The sequence below is a fragment of the Sapajus apella genome, unplaced genomic scaffold, assembly GCF_009761245.1.
Source record: "Sapajus apella isolate SASKATOON/1434 unplaced genomic scaffold, GSC_monkey_1.0 scaffold32, whole genome shotgun sequence".
NCBI lineage: Eukaryota > Metazoa > Chordata > Mammalia > Primates > Cebidae > Sapajus > Sapajus apella.
In genome coordinates, this window is record NW_022436972.1 from 19,200,121 (window position 1) to 19,222,996 (window position 22,876).

A 22,876-nucleotide genomic window follows, 5' to 3' on the forward strand; every position below is an offset into this window, starting at 1 on the left:
AAGAGCAAACACAATAATATAGCATCTTGTATTTTTTAGCTCCCATTGTTTACTTTGCTGCTAGCAATGGGAACTAATATGCAATTTGGACAGTAGGTAGCTCCATCTTACAGATGAGGAAACTGGGATTCAAAAAGCAAAATGAGCTGTGCAAAGCCCCACAGCTGGTAAGTAGCACAGTGAGGATTTTGTTGAATCCTGATGGAAACACTAACAAATTACACTTGTGTCACTTTCAAATGTTTAAAAAGTCTTACCTACTTTCCATTTTAAACTTCCCATTATCATTTGAGGTAGAAGATTCTATGGTGCTTATTTGATAATCTTGGGAACCAGGGTGCAGAGGTATTGTGGCTTATGGGGTCATACCTTCAACTTGCAGCAGGACTAGGACTCTAAACTTCCAGCACAAAGCCCCGTTCTTTCTGTACCTTCCTTCGGAAACAATTTTTGCTCCTAGAAAACGCTTGCAGTTTCTGGGACTGTGCAAGTTGGACTCATTCTACTAGGAGCCAGAGAGTAAAGGGCCAGTAACCACTCAATCCCAATTACACGTAAAATGTCCCTGGGGAACATTCTGATTTAATTGCCCAGGGTGGAGCCAGGTGATTCTAAGGAGCAGTCAGAGTTGAAGACCACTGAGACAGGTTTTCAGGGTGGTCGGTATGGTAAGTAGAAGAATCAACAACAATGCAAAGGAAGCAAATGAAGCTATTTATTTTTACCCTGATACACCGTCCATAGTTTTACTCTACTATACTGTGCCATTGGTGAGACAAATGCTGGGAAGATCACCCATCCTTTACCCTCAGCCACACTGACTCCCCATCCCATTCAAGCTTCATGATAGCAACAGTAGCAAGGACAAACAATTTCTGAGCACTGAGTACAGACCCAGTACTATACAAAGCACCTTAAAGAAAATGAGCTGCAGAGAACTCAGTTGCACAGGACCATATTGCTTGTAATCAGGAGTCATTATGGATTAATCTGAGTCCAAAGCCCATGCTTTTTCCACTACTCAAAAGATAATCTGCCTCTGGCTCTTTGGGGCTGTCACCACAGGAGGCAAGCAGGCTGGAATGGTTGAGGCAGTCCTGGGCAGGGGGCCATCATTCATTGGCCAATCTTTTAATGTGCATCTACTATGTTCTTGGCACTGGACAGACCAAGATGAAAAAGATATGCATTCAAAGATCTCTCACAGTAAGGTAGGAGAAGACAAATAGGGAAACAAAAGAGAAAAAAAAGTTACATCAAATCTATGCTAGAAGTCTCTGAGGTGTGTGCCTGAGGAGGGGACAAGTGGAAAGTGTAAAAAGGAAAAAGGCAGGTCTAATGAAAGACCTTGAGTACAAATATTCTCTTGAGTTTTCTTCTGGTGTTTCTGTTTTGATTATTTTGTTGCTTTGGGTTTAGTTTGTTTGCTTTGTGTGCTGTTTCTTTTAATTTAGATCTTTAGTGTAGCTGGAATTTTAAAATATGATCTAACCTGTTTTCTTCTACTAGTGACTAAAGCCTTTTTAGACACTATTGATACTTTCTCTTCAAGTTATTGATATGTTCACTCTTGATAAATTTCTAAATACTGGGTTGCATTCCTGGTATGTTGAGCTCAGATGACAAAGTTGGTTGATTGATAATTCTTACAATATTTTCTTTTCTAGCTTTATTAAGTAATAGAGAAGTTTCCACTTTGTCTTGAAGTGTTTAAGTAGAAATTATATATTTTTGAGAGGTTATGTAGAACTTGGTTCCAAATCTCTCTCATCCTGGTTCCTTTTTAGATAGTATTTTAAATTACATCCCTGACTTCAACAGTTATTTCATTTACGTTTTCTACCTCTTCTTGGGCTATTAGCTGCATACACAATTTATCTTTTATTCTTTTATCATTAAATGTCCCACTTTAGTGATGCTTCCTGACTTAATATCTACTTGACTCTTTTGGATTATCATTTTTGGATGCATCTTATTTCATCCTATTACTTTCAAACCTTTCTTGCCTTTAAATATAAAGTGTTAGCCTATAAGCAGTATATACATTTCCGTTTTTAATCCAATCTTCGTCTGTTAGTTGGAGTATTTAGCCCTTTTACATATAATGTTAACTCATGTTTGGTTTTAAATCTGTTTTCTTACCATTTGCTTTCTATTTTCCTGTTTGTTCTATATTCTAGTTTCCTTTCATTCTTGCCTTCTTTTGGACTAATCAAGAATTGTCCATTCATCATTCCTCTTTATGAGCTTGTTATCCGTTGTTTCAAACTATTTTGGTGATTACAACACTCCATTTTGAACTTAGACTCTAAAACATGTTGTTACTTGTAACATTTCTTGGATAATGCAAAAACTTTAGAACCTTTTAACTCCATCTACCCCTGTTGTCTTGTGGGTTTTTTCTCCATTTGCTGTCTTTTTTAAAACACGTAAGACATTATAGCCACTCTGTTCACTATTTCTCACATATTAGCCCTCTGTTGCTGTTCATTCTTTCTTCATTTTCATGGTTTTTGCCTGGGTTCCTCATTCCTGAAGAAGTTCCTTTAGAATATCATGTAGTTTTTTCTGTTTTTCTTATTCTAGGCATCTTTATCTTGTTTTCATTTCAAGCACATTTTTGCTCAGTATAGAATTCTAGGTTGACAGTCATCTTTTTTTTCCAGCGCTTTCTAGGTAGCAAATTCAACATTTCAAGCTTATATTTTGTTCTTATTTACAAGAACCTAGCTGTCAGTCTTATTGTTGTTCCTTCAGAACCATCACTTTTGCCACGCCCTGCTGCTTCAGAATGTTTTGTCTGTATTTCAGCAACTTTACCATGATATGCTTCATTGTGAATTAGTTTTGTTTTTATCCTGCATGGTGTATGTACTGATTCTTAAACCTGTGACTTTGGCCACTTTGAGAAAACTCTTGGCCATGATCTTTTCAAATACTGCTTCTGCCCCCATTCTCTCTCTCCTTCATATCTGGGTCTTCAGTTTCATGTATACTAAATTTTTTACCCAAGTTCTTTATAACTCAAACACTTCTACGTGTTTTTTTTTTTCAGCTTTTAAGTTCAGGGGTACATGTGCAGGGTGTGCAGGTTTGTTACCAAGGTAAACACGTGACACTGCAGTTTGCTGCACAGAGCAGGTATTAAACCCAGCATCCATTAGCTGTCTTCCCGGTGCTCTCCTTCCCCCTACCCACCACAACAGGCCCCAGTATGTGTTGACATCTGCCACGTATCTATGTGTTCTCATCATTCAGCTCCCACATATTAGTGAGAACATGCAATGTCAAACACTTCTACATTTTCTACATTTTTCTCTTCTTTTAGTTTAGATAGCTTTACTGACTTTTCTTCTGTTATTAATCCTCTCATCAGCTACTCCTAATCTGCTACAATACCCATCTCTTGTGTTCTTTAGTCCCTACACTTTTAATTCTAGATTTTTTCATTTAATTATTTGTAGATTCCAGGTTTTTAGAATAATTCTACGTACATGTTTTCATCTGTTTTCTTAAATATTAATCACAAGGATCTGGATATCTTTTTACTGGGTTGTGGGATTACCTAGGGATTTCCCTTTTCTGAATTGTGGTTTTTTCTCTCTCCATTCTGTCCATTGGTATGCCTGGTAATTTTTTTGAAATTGAGTACTGTGTATGCCTGGTAATTCTTTTTAATTGAACATTGGACACTGGAAGAAAATTTATGGGTGCTTTGTTGATACTGTCTTTCTCCAGAATGGGGTCTTTTAGTTTCAGCAGCAAAGTAAGCACAGGTCCCCTTAATCCAATAAGGGATTGAGTTTATTTAAGGCAATATTCTTATAAAAGCCTGTCTATTTCCAGTTTGCCTTTACACCTGGGATATATTTTTTCATGATCCCAAATGAAAGCCTGACGTGTTCTCCATTTTGAGGAGCTCTAAACTCCATTTTTTAAAATTTTTTTTAAAATAAACTTTACTTTGAAACAATTTTAGATTTACGGAAAAATTGCAAAGATACCCCAGAAAATTTGTGCATACCCTTTATCCAGTTTTCTCAAATGCTAACATTTCATATACGACAGTACCACATTTGTCAAAACCAAGAAATTAACATCAATACATTACTATTATCTGAACTATAAATTTTACCACTCTTTCTCTGCTAGTATCCTTTATCTGTTCCAGGATTTAGTCCAGGACACTTCATTGCATTTAACATGAGAATTTTTTTATTATTTTAAGTTCTGGGATACCTGTGCAGAACGTGCAAGTTACATAGGTATACACGTGCCATAGGGGTTTGCTGCATCCATCAACCCCTCATCTACATTAAGTATTTCTCCTAATGCTATCCCTTCCCTAGTCCCCCACTCCTGACAGGCCCTGGTATGTGATGTTCCCCTCCCCTCATTGTTCAGCTCCTACATATGAGTGAGAACATGCCATGTTTGGTTTTCTGTTCCTGTGCTAGTTTGCTGAGAATGATGGTTTGCAGCTTCAACCATGTCCCTGCAAAAGACATGAACTCATCCTTTTTCACAGCTGCATAGTATTCTGTGGTATATATGTGCCACATTTTCTTTATCTAGTCTATCATTACTGGGCATTTGGATTTTTTATATCCTCAACATCATAAAACTACTGGTAACTCTCTTTAGCTACTCGGTCTCTCAATCTGTTCCTCTAAAAAACTAGCAAGCACCTGAGTAGAAAGTAGCTCATAGCATTACCTTACTTTGTTGCTCTCTCTTCGCTCCAGAATCTTAACTTTTCACTTCCTGGCTACCTTGGTACCCTCTCACCAATTGCCTTATATCTCCCTGACCCCAAGACAGGTTTGGGACTTTGAATTCTGCTTTACGTGATGCTAATATTACTCTGCCTTTTTTGTTTGAATGTCCCCAGGCTATTTTCACATCTTTTCATTTTTAATATGTTTGGCAGCTTTGCTTTATGCGCATTTTCACAAGTAATGTATGGATGGATTTATTTTTAACAAAATCTGTTAGTCTTTGCCTTTTTAATATTGAAAAGTGACCTGCCCACACTTGTGACAATCAACATCAATTTTAGCTCTTCCATCTTATATTTGTATTTTAGTAGCTCATTTTTTCAATGAACGATTTCATTTACTGACTTGCACAATGTCTTCATTTCCTTCATCCATCCCAGTTAGTTATTTGGATTGTTATGGAGATCTGCAATGGCTCTCATCATTACAGTCCCACTCCAAATCATCACGTTGATATTTCTATTAGCATATCTAAAATAAATAATCCCATTATTTCCTCATTATCCTGAGTCCCAATTCACAGGTTTTCGCATAATTTTAAAATAACCTAGTGGCAGAGCAGGTCTTTTAAAGCAAGTCAAAAATGCAGAAGCCATAAAGAAAAATATATACATAAACTGTTATGTAAGTTTGATATGGCTAAAATCAATATAAGCAAAGTTAAACAAAAAAAATATTTGCAATGTATGTGATTGGCAGACCAAGGGTTAATAACCTTAAAATACAAATAGTGACATATTTATAAAGAGGAAAGGGAAACAGCCTAACAATGAGAGAATAAGCAAACTAAAATTTCAGGCCATTCATAGAAATGTAACTTGAAATGGACAATAAACTTATTAAACATGTTTAGCCTCTTTAACAATCATGGCAATATAATCTAGAACAACACAGTAACAGTTTTCATCTAGTTGGCAAAATGAAGTTAGCGAAAACGCCCAGTGTGTGCCGGATATGGCAACACATGCACTCTCTCAAAATCCTGCTTGTAGAAATGTGAATTATTTGTTCTCGAGTAATCTAGCAAAAGCTATTAAAACTTGACCTACCAATTCCACTCAAGAGAACCTCTTCTATAGAAAAACACAAGTACATGTAATGATCTTTAATGCAGCGATTTCTTCGGAATGGAAGAAGTGAAAAGGTTGGATTATGTTTAGAAATGTCGCTTTTCTCTAAATTATAGAATATTTTTAAGATCTTAAAAATATTGAGACTACATTTCCATTTATCCAGTTTCCCTTTCCATGGTTTTATTTATCCAGTTAACCAGTCTGAAATTGTTAAATGGAAAATTCAAGAAATAGACCATCTGAAAGTTTTAAATTTCCCTCCATACCAAGTAGAGTGATAAGCTCTCCCGCCATCCTGCCTCGTATTGCCCAGAATGTGAATTCTCCCTCTGTCCAGCATATCCACACCACAGATGCTATCCACCTCTGAGTCACTTGGTAGCCATCTCAGTTATCAGAACTGCCATGGCATCATAGTGCTGGTAGTCAAGTAATCTTTATTTTACTCAATCATTTACTAATTCTTTAATTCTTACTGCTACTAATCTCTTGCTGTGCCTTATTTATAAATTAAGTTTTATCATATGCATGCATGTGCAGGAAAAAACAGTCTATATAAAGTTTAGTATCCTTGGTTTCAGGCATGTACTGGGGGTCTTGGAATGTATGGCACTCAGATAAGGAGGGACCCCTGTATGTGATATTCAAGTGAGGGAATGTTCATGATGGTAAATTCAAAAAACAAGTTTTGGGGTAGTATGTGTGATATGAGCTCATCCTGGTAAACTAATGATAACAGTGATAATATGTGGGCAGATGTATATACACATACACAAACATACACACACACAAGTGCTGAGAATCTGTCAAAAGACTTCATACTTATCAAGACGATGAAATTAAAAAGAAAGGCAGGATTGGCATCTTTGCCCTTACGCATTTCTATATAGTTTTGTCACAGGTATTTTCATTCCAGAGTGTTTCAGATGATCCAGAATGGAGCTGTTACACCTGCATCATGGGTCAAAGGCAGCTTCTTGGATGAGGCGGCCAACTTCCAAAGTTAGCAAGGATCTGACACATTTTCACATTGGTAACCACATCATAGATTAACCAAGTTTTCTGTGCACTCAGGACTCCTGAGACTTACTGCTGCTTTTCCCTTGCTCACCCTTATTAGTGTGGTCACTTCCCTGCTTGCCAAGCATTCCATATAATTCTGAGGAAAAGGAACATAATTACAAATCAATTGTGTTTTCTGTGTGGGAGGCTCTGAGTAAAGCAGCAATGACAGGAGATTGAGGCATTGGATTAAGAATAATCCTGGGGGTAGGGAGGGAGTGATCCTGGCGTTCTCTATGGATTTCATTTTCCCTTCATAAACCTACTTCCAATGATCAGCCCTAACTCACTTCACTGCAACTTACAAAACGAGCAAACCCTTTCCTCATTTTGGATAGTTTCCTTTCGCATAATGGACACTTCCTGGTGCATTTTTTTCCATAACCCAGTGCCATGAGAAGAGAAAATAGAAGCTACTTTATTTCCGGTCTTTAGCAAAGATATATCTCAGAAAAGGTGAAAATGACTATTTTCACATTGTCATATTCTTACAGGCAACCAAAGATACCACTTTAAATTCCTTTTCCAGACGTTATTTCATTTCAGAAATATATTTGCAGTTTATGGGGTAATTTTGAAATACCGTTGGTCTGAATTGATTTTTTTCCCTCAAGGATAAACATGACTATGTATTTTCTGCATTATTACATTTGTAATGGGAGGAAAGGCAAACTGTGTTACATTTATTTGGGGCCATTCCCTTCCAGCTGTGACACCTTGCGTAGAATCTTAAACTGAAGGCTGAGGTCACTGAACCTAACCTCTTGCCTTCATGCAGGTCAAAATACCTACTTTCCTACACAGTGTAGATGTTTAAGGAAACTTTGAAAGAAAATGATATATCTCTCTGTAGTTTTGTATGTACTTAGTATATAGGTGTTTCAGCATTTTTTGATGTTTATCAGCATACAGTTTGTTTTCTATGATTGGCTGTTCATGGATTTTACTGTAGAACTTGGTGAATATAAGCAAAATGTCTGGAGCCACACTATGTGGATTTGAATCCTGGCTCTCTGTGACTGGGCAAGTTACTCAACTTCCGTGTCTCGGGTTTCTGGTGGTAAAATAGAGATGGTAACAGTACCCATACTCAAGCTTCTGTTTGCATGATGGATCTCTCTTGGATCCTATTTCATATGCTGATGCCATGAAAAGAAAATAGATGCTACTTTATTTTCTGTCTTTATGAGGTTAAAGATTGAGTAAATGTAATGCTTGTCATATAAGTGTTACATAAGTTTCCAACATAATTTGAACTCTCATCTATCAAGTTCTTGGTTTTTTCCTAATTGGTAAATTAGGGGATTAAGCGCTTTGCATTATCACAGCTTACCTGTATATTCCCAATCTGTTACTTGTCACTTGACATTACTTATGTTTTTTTCCACATGGATTTTAATAGAGCCTCATTTATAAATGTTCCTTTCTCTCTTGTGGCTTCTAAATTTTGAGTCATTACTACAAATGTCTTTTCCACTACAAAGTTAAATATTTTCTCCCATTAGTTTTATGGTTCTGTTTTATGAATTTAAGTATTTGAACCATTTAGACTTTAACCTGTGATCTAATTTTGTCTTTCTCTGCATGGCCAGAGCATCACTTGTTTCCCCATTGATTTCATTTGCCACCTTTGTCATCTCCTGAATCTCCATGTGTATTTAGGTTTGTTTATTGACTATTTCTGCTGATCTATTCATTCTAGAGCATACTTTTAATTAAGGTTTGTTTGATCGTTTCAGATTTAGCACTTTCTCATTTTTTTTTAACTTCCCTGACCATTTTCATTTGCCTATGGGTTTTAAAAATCAGCCTCTAATTCCCCAAAAACTACTATATTTGGAATTGCATCTAACTTTATGTACCTACTTTCTAGACCTTTTAACTGGCATACTTTTTGTACTTTGTCTTATTTCTTTTTTATCAGCAACTTCAAATTCTATATGGAATGAAGTGAATGTACATAAGCAAATGTAACTCTATAACATCTAAGCACTTAGGTTGAAAAACTAGCATGCTCATTTAGGTCCAAGAGGAATGATAGCAAAATATACTTTCCTATGATGCCGTATCTTCTGGAAAAAAAATGCTTGAAAAAATAAAAAATAAATCAACAGAGTAAACCAGGCCCAAACCAGATGGCGTTCTGTCAGCCTTTACACTGGAGGACGTTCCCAGCCCCAATGCATGAAACAAACTATCTGAGGAATCCGCTTGAGATCGTCTCTCCTGGGACCCTCCAGGTTTATGCCCAATGCCTTTTGTGGCTGTTAGTCAGCCTAAGAAGTACATGTCAGAGACTATTCACGTAACTGGAAAAGAAAGGGCTTTGGGTTACCTGTCCTTGCTTCCACTTCTGAGATAACATATTGTAAGTTAGCATCTACCGGAATATAAAAGGAAACTTGAGTTACTCTCAGTCTCCTTTGGTTTCTGTATCTTTTCACTTTCTCTCCTGGGGGGAAGAAGTGAAATTGCCTACATTTGCTCCACCTTTATTTTTGCCCCTGCCGTGCTACATTATCCTCCCCAGAAGTCCGGGGAGAGATCCAGGCACGGCCCTAGCCTGCAGGTGGGTGGGTTGGCATCTAGGAATAAAGATGCTCACACCCACATTGAGAGAAAGTGCTGCTGTCTCTTGAGTATGGCAGGGCTGGAGCGCAGTCAAGTGGCCAGCCATGTCTGTCACTGCTCTGGGAAACGATCTGCAGGGACACCAGTTGGCCCACCCCTTCTCTTGTCCCTGAGTGCAGTGACCCTTCCCCTGCTCTGCCCACAGATGCAGGAGAATTTAGGGACATCTCCTTGCCTGGCCAGTTCATCCCATACATAGAAGCACAGTGTGGTAAAATATCATGAAAACCTCTGCTCTTGAAAGACATGTCCTTGGTTGTCCTTCAGGACTTTAGCCCATGGGTAAGAAGTCATTTAATGACCCATGCAGCTGAGAGCCTGCCAGAGTGGCAGCTGACTTCTCTCTGCATGGCAGACTTCAGCCACAGCTTTGGGAAAACATGCTCAATAAAACAGTACTTAGCACAGCATAGATGTCCATGGCCACAGGAAACTGGTGAGAATAATTAAAAATGATCAAGTCATAAGGAAGAAGTGCATTTTATTTATTTATTTATTTAGACAGAGTCTCACTCTGTCGTGCAGGCTGGAGTGCAGTGGCACCATCTGGGCTCACTCCAACCTCCATCTCCAGGGTTCAACTGATTCTCCTGCCTCAGCCTCCTGAGTAGCTGGGATTACAGGTGCCCACCACCACACCCTGCTAATTTTTGTATTTTTAATAGAGATGAGGTTTCGCCATGTTGGTCAGGCTGGCCTCAATCGCCTGACCTCATGCAATCCGCCCTCCTTGGCCTCCCAAATTGCAGGGATTACAGGTGTGAGCCACCATGCTCAGCCAGGGTGCTTTATTCTTTGTTAGTCTGTTGATTTGGCCTGGCTTATGGACTATGAATTTTATTCTTTTGCTCAATATTCTAAGAGGAAGAGAAGGGACGGGGGCGTGTGTTGCTTCTAGCTATTTAAAGCAGAGAAATAACATCTGCAGGCAACCCCTTCATGCCCACCCCCTGCCCTTGGTCTGCGTCAGGAACCTGCATGCTCCTGAGGCTTCCAGTCTCTCCAGATCATTCCTCCTGGGCTAAATGGTAGGAATTGTCACCATGCCAGGAGCTAAGGTGGATCCTCTGATCCATTTATCATCAGGAGCATCTCTGTGTCCTAGGATCCAACTCCTTTATTGGCCTAACCAAATCCCAACCTGGATGGCTCCGACAAACCAGCCTTTACTGTTGCTACACTCAGGTAATTCAGACCTGGAGAAAATTCCCCACCGTGAACTGGGCACACCACCTATCTATGGTTTTCAACGTCAACTAGACCCTCTTCTTCATTGCTAGCAGCCCTTTAATTTGTTTTTCGTAGATGATTTTTTTCTTGATACCGGGTCTCACTCAGTCACCTAGGCTGGAATGCAGGGGTGTGATCATGGCTCACTGCAGCCTCAGCCTCCTAGGCTCAAGCAATTCTCCCACCACAACCTCCTGAGTAGCTGGGACTACAGGTGCACATCACCACACCTGGCTAATTTTTGTATTTTTTGTAGAGATGGGCTTTCAATGTGTTGCCCAGGCTGCTCTTGAACTCCTGGGCTCAAGCAATCTTCCCATCTCGGCCTCTTGAAGTGCTGGGATTATAGGCATGAGCCACTGTGCCAGGTGGTGAATTTTTTCAGATTTTTCTATGTAGGCCCGCTTTATGGCCTTGGATTGCCACTCTCTAAGGCGGATAACCATGTTCCATTCTTCTCCAAGAAAAGACTGTCATGCACAATAGCTTTTTTCTACTCCCACCTTTCAATCGTACCCCTGATCTTCTGTACTTCCTGTCTCTACCTCCTGTCCTTCCCAAGAATTTGATTTCTCTCCATCCCTCTCCAACTTATATTAATTTCCCCAAGAGTTTACCCTTGCTTTTTCCATTTTGTAACCTCTCACTCATGTCTCAAAGCACCATTGGCTGCAGCCTCTTTCCCTTTCATGGGTCTTGTCAAGGTCACCAAGGCCTTTTGCATTTCCAGTTGAATCCAAAAGACTGTTTCTATCTCAATAATGTACTCAGGTAATACACAAACACATTCTCAACATTAAAGAGTCAAACAGCTGAGGGAAGTTATCCTTCATCCCCCTCGGCCTCTCTAGATCAGCACCCACAGCTGTTGCATTAACCTTGAACTGAGCTGTTCCTCCCCAGTGCAGAGCATAGGCAGGAGAGGAACACTGCCAAACAAAGCTCCCTCAGATTTCAGCCCTTGGAGAATGCCCCTCAATTCCCATCCACAAGTATATCCTTCGATTCTGCACGCCATGCAGTTTCCTCAAAACACTGCTGACATTTGCTGCAGTTTCTTATATTTGTTTTTGTCCTTTCAAGTTGTTTCCCTCTAAACCAGATCCCATCTGCTGTCTTCCAGAAATTCTAACATCATTTAAAATATACTAATAAAATGACATTTTCTTTTCTTGAATTCTGATTGTTTTCTAATTCTTTTGTATCATTAAATAGAATTTTAGAAGTGAGATAGTATAAACCTGTGCTCAGATACTGTCTTGACCCACAAAAACAAAATCCTACGTGTATATATACACACATATGTATGCACACACTCATCTACTGTTACTCTTTAATGCAATTTTTATTCTGTGGATTGATGTCTTCACATCTGTTTTCTTCCTAAGCTCCTTCCCACTCCCTGGATCTTCTTCCTCTGGGGCTTTGCCAACTCCTTTTCTTCTCTTCCTTAAGTGGTAATATCCTCCAAAGACCCGTTCTCTACCTTCTCACTTTATTCTTGCTTCTGCTGGGTCCTTTCCTTTTCATGCGTTCAGCTATTAGAATACTGACAAACTGCTTAAGCTACCTCCTAGCATGCAGTGCTTCCCAGGGACGCAACTCCCTGCATCCAACTACCTGATGAACACTTCTAGCCAGAAGTCTCCCAGAAACCTACCCTTCTCAGGTCAAAAGCTCTACTCGTCCACCTGCTTCTTCTCCTGAAGGCTGTCTTAGAATGTAGCATCAGCACCTATTCATGAAGGCTGTCTTAGAATGTAGCATCAGCACCTACTCAACCATTAGACTCCTGAATTCCTCACCTCTTCCTCACCTCCACATGCAAACAGTTGAGCGGTCCTTTTGTTTTTACTTCCTCACTGTTCCCTAGATCAGTTTTCTCCCTCCAGTCAGCCCTCATCATCTGTCTCTGGTGCTGCTGCTGCAAACATTTTCCTGTCCACAGGGTTGCTGCTCACATTCTCTACCTTGCCACTGAAGTGAGCCATCTGAAACCACGTGAAACACAGGTTTAACTAAATCACTGTCCTGATTGAAACCCTCGAGTGTCTCTCTTGCCCCATGAAGTACAGATCCTTAAATAAAAGGCATAAAAATCCCTGTAAGAATACAGTCCTGGTCCACACCTCTATTTCATCTCTCACTGTATATCGCCTCACCCACCATTCTCATGTCATTTCACTCCCACACTTTCATTTTTAATCTTCTTTGAAAAGCTTTCTCATCCTCTTGCCTAGCTACCTTCTACTTTCCTACATCACCTCTTCCAGGAAGCCTTCACATTTCCCTTCCCTCTAGAGGTTAGGTATTTGCCCTGCTTCTGTTCTTCCATAACCCCTCCACATCTCTGTCTTTTCACATATTCAACTATAATCATCAGTTTATTCCCCTACGAGGTCACAGATTTTCAGAGAGCAAGGAATAGAAAGCAAAGCAGAAAAGATACTTCATCTTGAGTACAAACTATGTAATAGAAATTGCCTATCCAGGTATGCCTGCATACAAAAACTTCTGGAGTCTGACACCGCAGGCGCTTCAAATATTTTTTTTATCCTTCTGCCATCAAAAGCTATTTTTAGATTGCGTTCCCTATACAGTACTTTAAATAAAAGCCAACCTTTATATAACAATAAACTGCTTTTGTCTACTTAATACCACCAGGTTGTAATTGTAAACGCCTGATTAGTAAGGTCTGTTTAAAAAAAAGAGAGCAAGAGAGCTGTTGAGCTGTTGGTTTATTTTGTTTTGAATTTCTCCCCAACCTCCCCACAAAGCTGGTGAGCTTTAGTTTCAGATTTTGAGATTTCTTTGGAAAGCATGCAAGAATTGTTTCATCTAAGCTGAGTTCTGCCATATTGGAATACACATATCATCTCAGGGCAGTGTTTTGTTCTTTAAATTGGATGCTTTTGCAAAATATGTATAAGAAGGGGTGTAATGTATCTTCTAGAGGCCTCATAGGTCTCACCATAATGGCTGCTCATTAGTGGAGACCCCGCATTCCACAGTCTAGCATCAGCTTGTCAGGTTTAGATTACTATCTTTTCCCCTTCATCCAGATACGATTGTACTCTAAGAAGTTGACCTATATGACTCAAATTCCAATAAACTCACTTATTTTAAATGAATATAATAGTTGCCCATTTTCCTGGATCCTTTCACCTGCAGGGACACACCTTCCTGATAAGGGACTCATCTCAGCTGGTCATACTAAATGGTAATGCAAAGTTAGTAAGGGTCTACAGTGGATAAGGGACTATACAAGTATGTGGGGGACACTGAGGATTCAGCGAACATAAAGCATCTAGCAAAAGGGTTTGACAGATACATTCTCATGAACTTTTGTTAAAACTATGAATCAAAATACAAGCACACAGCAAATGGCTTACTGAATGGAGAAATTGCTAACTATGAGAAAACAATCTGCCGTTATAATAAAAATGCAGAGAACTGTGGCAAAAATTGGGGATCAGAAATGGTTGTGTCAAGAGGGAGATGTTTGAATTAAACCTTGAAGAATGGGCAGAACTTCAACACTGGAAATGGAGAATAGGCCAGAACTTTTAAAGAAGATAGAATGATATGGAAGAAAGACATTATGATATGGCTTAATAAGCAAAAGATTGAGATATATGAACTTAGATGTTCTTTAAAGGATATTTTTATAACTCTGTAACATTGATGAATCACCATTTTCCACTCTAGGGATATTTGTGATTAGATAAGCAAGATCGGTTTTCTAAAATCAGAGCATCTTCTCCCCTGGAAAGAATGCTGAAGACTTTTTAGCTGTTGTACTCATCTTTTTCATTATCTCTTTTCAATCATCAAAATTGTCTGTTATAACATACGTTACTATTACAGTTCCAAAATTAGCACCTGCTTTCTCTAGTTGTGCTGCGGGTTAGTATTTGTTTTGAGTTACTTTCAGAGAGCCACTTGGAGTCCTGGATGAACATGGAGCCATGTTTTTAATCAGAAACATTTTCAAAACCTTTCTTCTGAAGAGTTACTTCTAGGAAGATTTCTGTAAGTGAACATTCTCATCCATTTTATGATGATCCTCCTTGACTCTCATTTCACCCAGGATTTTTCTGACCTTTCCTCAATTTTAGGGCCCTATGTAAGGGTCTGTAATAGCTTTTGTTTTAACCAGGAAGAGCTGATAAACATGAAGTATAGTGGCACTTTAAAAAGCGATGTCTTCAAAGTCAATTATCTGCTGTCTTTTAAAATTAATTATTAATAACTGATTTCATGAGTTAGGACCATTAGCTATGGTGAGATGTAAAGATGAACAAAACCTTTTTGCTCAATTTTTATTAGCACGCGTCAGTAAGAACCTTTAAGGTAACAATCATGAATGCTTGCCATTCTCTTTGGTTTTTAAAAACATCTTTAAAAATGGGAATTGATTTTCTCCTACCTTTCCCTATTTTTTGTGGGGGTGGATCCACAATTCCTTTTCATGTTTCAAACTTTTTAAAATCCCAGATGAACAACTATAAAGGTCTATTAAGAGTGACCACATTTACAGGCTATATTCCCATAATTAATTGATTAATTAATTCCCGTTTTATTCAAGGAAACCACTCAGGTTATACATTTAATAAGGAATTTTTGGAGATGGCCCAGTTGTTACAAAAAATCAAAGGTCTGTCTACTCAGGGGTGTTCTTTATTTTTCTAATAGACCAATTAATCCATCTGTCTTTGATAAGGGCAGTTAAGTATTAAAGTTGTTTCATTTGATAGAAGATACTCAATCCTGTCTGGAATAAAGAGAGTGGATCCTCATTTATTGGCTGTGCTTCCAGCACTGTGGTTTTATGCCTGCTATTTCCACCTTAGGCAGAGGCTTCTGAAATCTCCAACCACACACCTGTGGCTTCTTCACTCAAAGGAAAAGAGGTTCCTTTGATATTTCTGAGCTACTCTCACTCTCTAACACATTTCCTATACCAGCCTGCAAGAATTCTACTATGGCTCTAACCATTTTGTTCAGGCATCAGGATTCCTAATGTGTATGGAGCTATTTTGTGTTAGATGCCAGGGACAGCAAGACACCAATCTTGCCCTTCCATTGTTTGGTTTTAACAGACATGCTTCCTAGATAGACTGTAAGACAGTATCTATTGGTTTCTCTCTGAAAACTATGCATTAGCATTCCTCACCCACAAGGGAGAGAATACGTGTACATATATTTAACCATAAATAGGAAATCTATTATATTGGTTGAAGAAATGGGTGAATTAATGAGGACAGAAGGAAGAGGAAAGAAACAAAAGCGGGGTAGGGAAATAGAAGAAACACGGTTCCCCGAGAGACCCTGTGGTTTTTCCCTGATAGCAAAGTCTTTTTAACCCAGGATGCAAGCCTGTGTTCGCCTTTTTACACAAAGGACCTTACTTGGCAAAGCATAGCAAATGAGTTTAGATGATCATACCTGTAGCTTTTTCAATATTTTCAGATTTGATGTCTGTTTCCATGGAAATAGTTTTGGCAAGACTGGTTGTAGACAGAAGCTAAGAATCAGAGACATACCGTGAGAATTTCACATTCCAATTGTCAGGTAAAAGCTCAAAGTCGCACTTTTGTCTTTTCAATAACTTGGTGCTTTAAACTCAGCAGGAGAGAGTTTTATTAATTCCAACAAGAAATATTTTCATTATATTAATGAGGTTTCATTTTTGACTGTTTACATTTCTCATAAAAGTGAAAGCAATTAGGAGAACAGTGTTAATAAAGAACTTTCCTCAGGGGAATGAACTACTTTTCGGTTCTGGTTATGGCCTTCAGAACTCCCCCCCTCTAGCCCTTTCCACAGTGAACTGCCTTACCCAGCACTTGCTCACCTGCCTAATTTGGGGGATATTTAAATGAAAGACAAGAATATGACTGAACTGTGAAAGTGAAATGACTGAACCGTGAGAGTGAAATGTTTCTTAACATCCAGAGTAACCATTCTCAGACAAATTTGAAAGTAAAATAAATGCAAAAATAATCGCATAACTAAAGGTCATTTCACCTTGGAGAATTTGTGAAGGCTAACTTTTCCAGGAAAAACCAGGAAACAATGGCAGCACCTAAGAATTACTGAGAAATGCATATTCTCAGGGCCCATTCCCAGAGAATCCTAGTAGGAACTAATGGGAAGCCCCAAAATTGGGACACTCTGAGAAGCACTGCCTAAACTATCAGTTTAGGCTTTGAGCAGAATTTTAATATCTACTCATGAATTATACTGCATGTACACTTCTTTAAAATGTTGGGGCTTTTGTACATAGACATGCAAGATGTTAAATGAGAGATGCAAGGTATTAAACCAATGTTTTCATGTATCCTTTTTGCACATACACTTGTTAATGTTAGCGCTTCCATTAGTAATATGCAGGGTGGTCAAATAAACAAAGACATAACAAACCAACTAATCATAGCCCAATTTAGCATAGCAAATCTACATAATAAAATAGTATATAATTGATACAACTCTAGAATAAGGAGAAGCTAGCCTGAAACTCCAAAGTTATTTTGCATAACAGATAATTACTAATACAGATGCAAGGTATTAAACCAATGTTTTCATGTATCCTTTTTGCACATACTCTTGTTAATGTTAGCTCTTCCATTAGTAGTATACAGAGTGAAAAATACACCATGCAATAGAGCATGCTAGATTTTTAGCCTCTCAAGGACAGGGGCCATGTCTTAATTGTCTTCGAGTTCCTCACCACTAGCGAAACAGGTGCTTCATAAGCACGAAAGCTGGCCATTACTAACCAATTCTGATTTCCTTAAGCAGGTACACATCACTTTGATTCTTTATAATTTCCTCTCACATTATCTTTGATTTCAAGTCTACATTTAAGTGTAGTTTTCATTCCAAATTGGTCAGAGTAGACGAGTACCTTCTCACATTTGAAAGAACGCCATGGTTTTTTTAAAGACATCACCGTCCATTAATAAGATACTTATCAGAATTTAAAGGAGAAAAATAAAAGATACAACTAATTTCCCTGGTGCTAGTTCATAAAATCATGTCTTCTGTGGGATATGTCTAGAATTAAATCACATTTTGATAATCCTTTCCAGCTCTATTATTCCATTTTCTACTGTTGGGTTTCAACATCTAAAATTGTCAGCAAGCCTCTGAACAAAGATGCTTTTGTTCTGTTGGCAAGAGATTCTACTTTTAAATCTCTACATGACCCGCAGAGCCAAACTCAGAGCCAGTTGGGTGTCAAAAATGCAGAGAGAGATACTGAAACCTCTCACTGGCCTGACCAATACATGCAGCATTATCTGCAACTCATGTCTCTGTGTGCCTGCCTGAAGAGTTTACTTACTAACACTTTGTAATTATTTTGAAATTGGGTTGGTTCTTGGTGTAATAAACTAAATCATATACCCTATTGAAAGAGTAATGCTAAATGATGTAATTTCATATTTTCTTTTCCCATTATGGATGAGTATAGGGTAGAAAACTGATTAGTTAGCAGCCTGATCAGAGGCTCAGCAGCCTACAATAACTCAGCAATAAAATTATACCAAAAGAGAACTGATGGACCAAAAGAGTTTTTTTTTTTTTAATCCAGTCGCTTGCTTCAAGTAAAATTGGATAGATAATCATAAAAGGAGGCAATGTTTTCATTACTGATTTTGCTTTTTCAGGTCAAAATTGACCCACTGAATTTATGGACTTAGAATAGCTTTTTCACAATGATGGAATAAGACATCTGAATCAGGTTGCATTTACATTCCCACATTAAGCTTCTAGCATGTGCTAAAGTCCAATGACTGATAAGTTGAAGTAATTCTCACAATGTCAGAAGAGATAATGGGTTTGGTTGATTTAGTACAAGTAAACAGCAATAAACTAGCAGCCTTTTGAAATTATGTTTTCCTGCACCAAGCTCATGTAGGCATGTGTCTATACTACATGGTAATGCAGAGTTTGGGGATAGATAAGACGTTGCACTGGCATCATGGAATGAGCAGAGGATTAAGACTTAGGTGACCTTGGCTACTGTCTGGCTTTTGTCAGGACGTGGGCTGTATACCTCCATTTTTTCCCTTTGTTAAAAGAGCTTGAACTACTAGATTCCTAAGCTAATATCAAACTATATAATCTTAAATAAATTGAACCTTGAAATATTGGAGTTAAAGAAGAATATTTAGTGGGATCCCAAGAAAAACTCATTGTGGAATTTCTTTAGCTTATAACTTCTTCAAACCCCTGGCTTAGCTCTAATGTCACTAATGGTAGCCCAATTTAGACATAACAAATCTGCATGACAAAACAGTATATAATAGATATAACTCTAGAATAAAGAGAAGCTATCCTGAAACTCCATAGTTATTTTGCACAATCGGTAGTTACTAATGGAGAAGCAAGGTTTTAAACCAATGTTTTCACGTATCCTTTTTTTTTTTTTTTCTAAAAACCTGAATTAACAATAAAGCCACAGTAGTAAAAACGTTTTAATCCTAGCACAACTGTTTTCATATTTTGTCTGCCACATACAACATATCTTAGCAAAGTTGCAATAATATATACTGTTTTAGGTTCTGATACATTCACATAACATTGTATTGTCAATGTATTTCCATTTTTCTACATGGGCTTTATAATGACTTTAATGCCTATAATTTATTCTCATATTGATATAGCATAATCTGTTTACTATTCTTCCAATTCTGTTTCTAATCCTGACCATTAAAAATAAAGTAGCATATTTAAGACAGCAGTTTGGCATTTGATCTGATTTATTCTACCCCTATAGTAGCCTATATCTGTCCTTCCAGTTTCACTTCCCTGTAATTATCTCAGGTATGTTTACTTAGACCCCAATAATTTCTTTACTTTCTTTTAAAAAATCCTTTATATATTTGACCAACTTCAAATTCATTTTTAAAAGTCGCACATAAAAGCATATATACAGTAAAATATAGAGAATTTACCATGTTAATCATTTCTAACAATTTAATGGGATAAATTATATTCACAATTTCATGCTACCATCACCACCAAAATTTCCAAGTTTTCTCACCTTCCCAAACAGAAACTCTGTAACTATTAAGCAATAACTCCCCAGTCCTTCCAACCCAACTCCCTGGTAACCTCTAATCTGCTGTCTCAATTTATCCATTCTAGATATTTTATATGAAATTCTACATTTGTCCTCTTTCTATGTGGGCTATTTCACTTTCCATACTGTTTTCAGGGTCTGTGTTAAAGCACATATCAGAGCTTCATTTTTTATGGCTAAATAATATTTCATTGTATATATGTACCTCATTTTGTTTATTGATTCATCTGTCGATGGGTGTGTGGATTCTTTCTGCTTTTGGACTATCCTGAAAATGTTACAATTCAGAGCACTGGCATATTAATAACTGAGTCCCTGTTTTTAATTCCTTGGGGTATATGCCTAGGAGAATTACTGGGTCGTATGACAGTTGTGTCGTTAAATTTTTGATGAACTATCAGACTGCTTCCTACAGCATCTGTGCAATTTTACACTCCCACCATCAATGTACAAGGATTCTGATTTTTCCAAGTCCTCAAGAATATTTTCCTTGTTTATTATAGCCATCATAGTATGTGAGAAGTGGTATCTCATTGTGATTTTGATTTGCATTTCCTTAACAACTACTGATGTCAATCATTTCGTGTGCTTATTCTTTATTCAAAGAATTTATTTATTCTTTGAATAAATCTCTATTCAAATTCTTTTCCCATTTTTTTAAATTGGGTTGTTTTATCTTTTTGTTGAGTTTTAGAAATTCCTTATGTTCTGGATATTACACCCTCATCGAATATATGATGTGCAAATTTCTCACTCTGCAAGTTGTCTTTTCACTGTCTTAGTAATATCCTTTGATGCACAAAGGTTTTTAATAATGATGAAGTCCAGTTTATCTATTTTTCTTTTTGCTTGTGCTTTTGGTGACTTATCTACTTCAATCACTTTGTATTCCTTTAATCTAATTTTCCCTTTTTAGTCTCTTCAGATTCCTCAAAGCTACTTTATCACCATGAGTTCAGCCACTGCGTATTATGTAATAATGTACCTGGGAATTTTAAAAGATTTTCGTGAAGTTTTATTTTTCTAACACTTGATAAAAACAGTTTAATAAACATTGAATGTGTGTGCCAATAGTAGAAGTAGCTTTTGTTCCACATTTAGAAATGGCACTATGTAAGTAGCTGGTGAATATAGACTATAGTTTATAGAGCACATTGAGATGCTTCAAGGATGAAAAACTACCCTAGACTTCCTTGGGAAATTGCCTAAGACAAATAATGGAAATGCTATATAGAGGATCAAATAGGAACTCAGTGGAATCTAGGGAATTTCATGTATACTCCCTGTGAGTAGGTTCTTTCAAAGAACCATGTTTAATAGTAAAAATGATCCATCTATAAGAGTGCTAATTCCCTAATTTTGAAGGAAAAAATTCAACAATGATATTTTGGGGAAATAATAGACACAGATAACATACGGTTCCTTGAGTTGGAGTTTGCTTTCGGTCATATGAATGGCCCCCGCAAATCTATGAACTTCTGAATAGTTTTGATCTTGGCAATTGTCTTTATCCTCAACTACCTTAAATGTTAAATCTCAATACCAAGCTGTCAGAGCTTAGCTTTCCACTTCATCTTCAGATTGTATTTCCAGCCATATAGCAGCCTTCAGTAATTCCATTCAGCTTGACCCTCTGACCCAGGTCTGGCAGCTTTGCACATCCAGAGATGCTGAGCTTTCAGATTATTTAAATGTTATATGCTTCTGACCTTTCTAAGAAAAAGGTATTCCCATCGCTTCAGAAAGATGGCAAGAAAAATATTTGAAAATAGAAAGAGAACTTCCATTAATGGTCAATTAAGTTCACAATATTATCTAGATTTCCAATTACCTAAGGAAACCAGCTATTTAACAATTAACTCTCTCTTTGCAGTGGTGCTGGGACAATTGATGAACCATTCTATTTCCTGCTTTATAATCTGGGTACTTAGTAGTTCACTCAGGATAAAAAGTTAACTTAGATTTCAGGAAATCCTTCGATAACTTATGTTTATGTGGCTTATTATCACTTCTTAGATTCTTTAAATATTCTCTTTTAAAAAATCTGTCTCAAATCATAGATGTCAGGTAAAGGCAGGTTTTGGATTTTATTCTAGTTGCAGACTAACTTATTATCTTGCCACAGTTTCATGGTTGCTGGCAGAAGACATGAGACTCTTGGATCAGATATACACCACAGTACAATAGCCGGAGTATCACCATTTTCTTGCAGTGGTTGCCAGAGTCCCAATTTTCACAGGGTGATGCAGAGGGCCACGTGGCAACTACAGACACAGTGGATTGTATTACAGGAGAGAAAACTGAGCTTATCTTCCTAATGAGCAGGAAGCAAACCTGAACTTCGCTCCAGATGGAGACACTATCTCTATCTTGAAAGATTATTCACTATTCAAAAATCCTTGAAGAGAGATTCTGGATAAATTAGTAACTCAGATTCCCACGCAGAATTAGCTCCTAATAGTTTTATATATTATATACACATATGCACCAAGCTATCTCATAATATTGCTGCAAATTCATAGTAAATGGTGGAATAAGAGATTCAAATTGAAAATGATCCCTTTCCTGAAATGCTCTTAACTTGTCAAGATACTGGGGATGACCTTCATTTTCCATGACAAAGGAAGTCAGTCAGCATCAGCCTTTAAATGTAAATATTTGGCACCCAGTATATAGTAGGTATTTTAAGGGTAATTTATTTCTAGGTGAGGGTCACCAACCAGTTTTTATTTTGAGGTTTCTATCTTATTTCTGGACTTAAACTTGCATCACTTGGAGAGTTCTTTACAGATAGGTACACGCCTTATTTCCTTCAAGCCTTTGTGCACATGTCTATTTCTCAGTGAGGCTTACCTGATTCTCCCACAGAAATCATGTTCTCTCCCATCTACTCTCCATCTAGTTTACCAAGCTTTATCTCCCTCACTTATCCCTTTTTTTTTTTTTTTTTTTTTAAATGAAAGTTTGCTCTTGTTGCCCAGGCTGGAGTGCAGTGAGTGACAATCTCAACT

General features: G+C 37.7%; 1 protein-coding gene across 2 annotated transcripts in view; it reads left to right on the forward strand.

The window, feature by feature from the left end:
- HTR2A (5-hydroxytryptamine receptor 2A) overlaps positions 1-22,876 on the forward strand; it is a 66,461-nt gene that overhangs the window by 5,430 nt on the left and 38,155 nt on the right. The gene's annotated exons all lie outside the window — the stretch shown is intronic.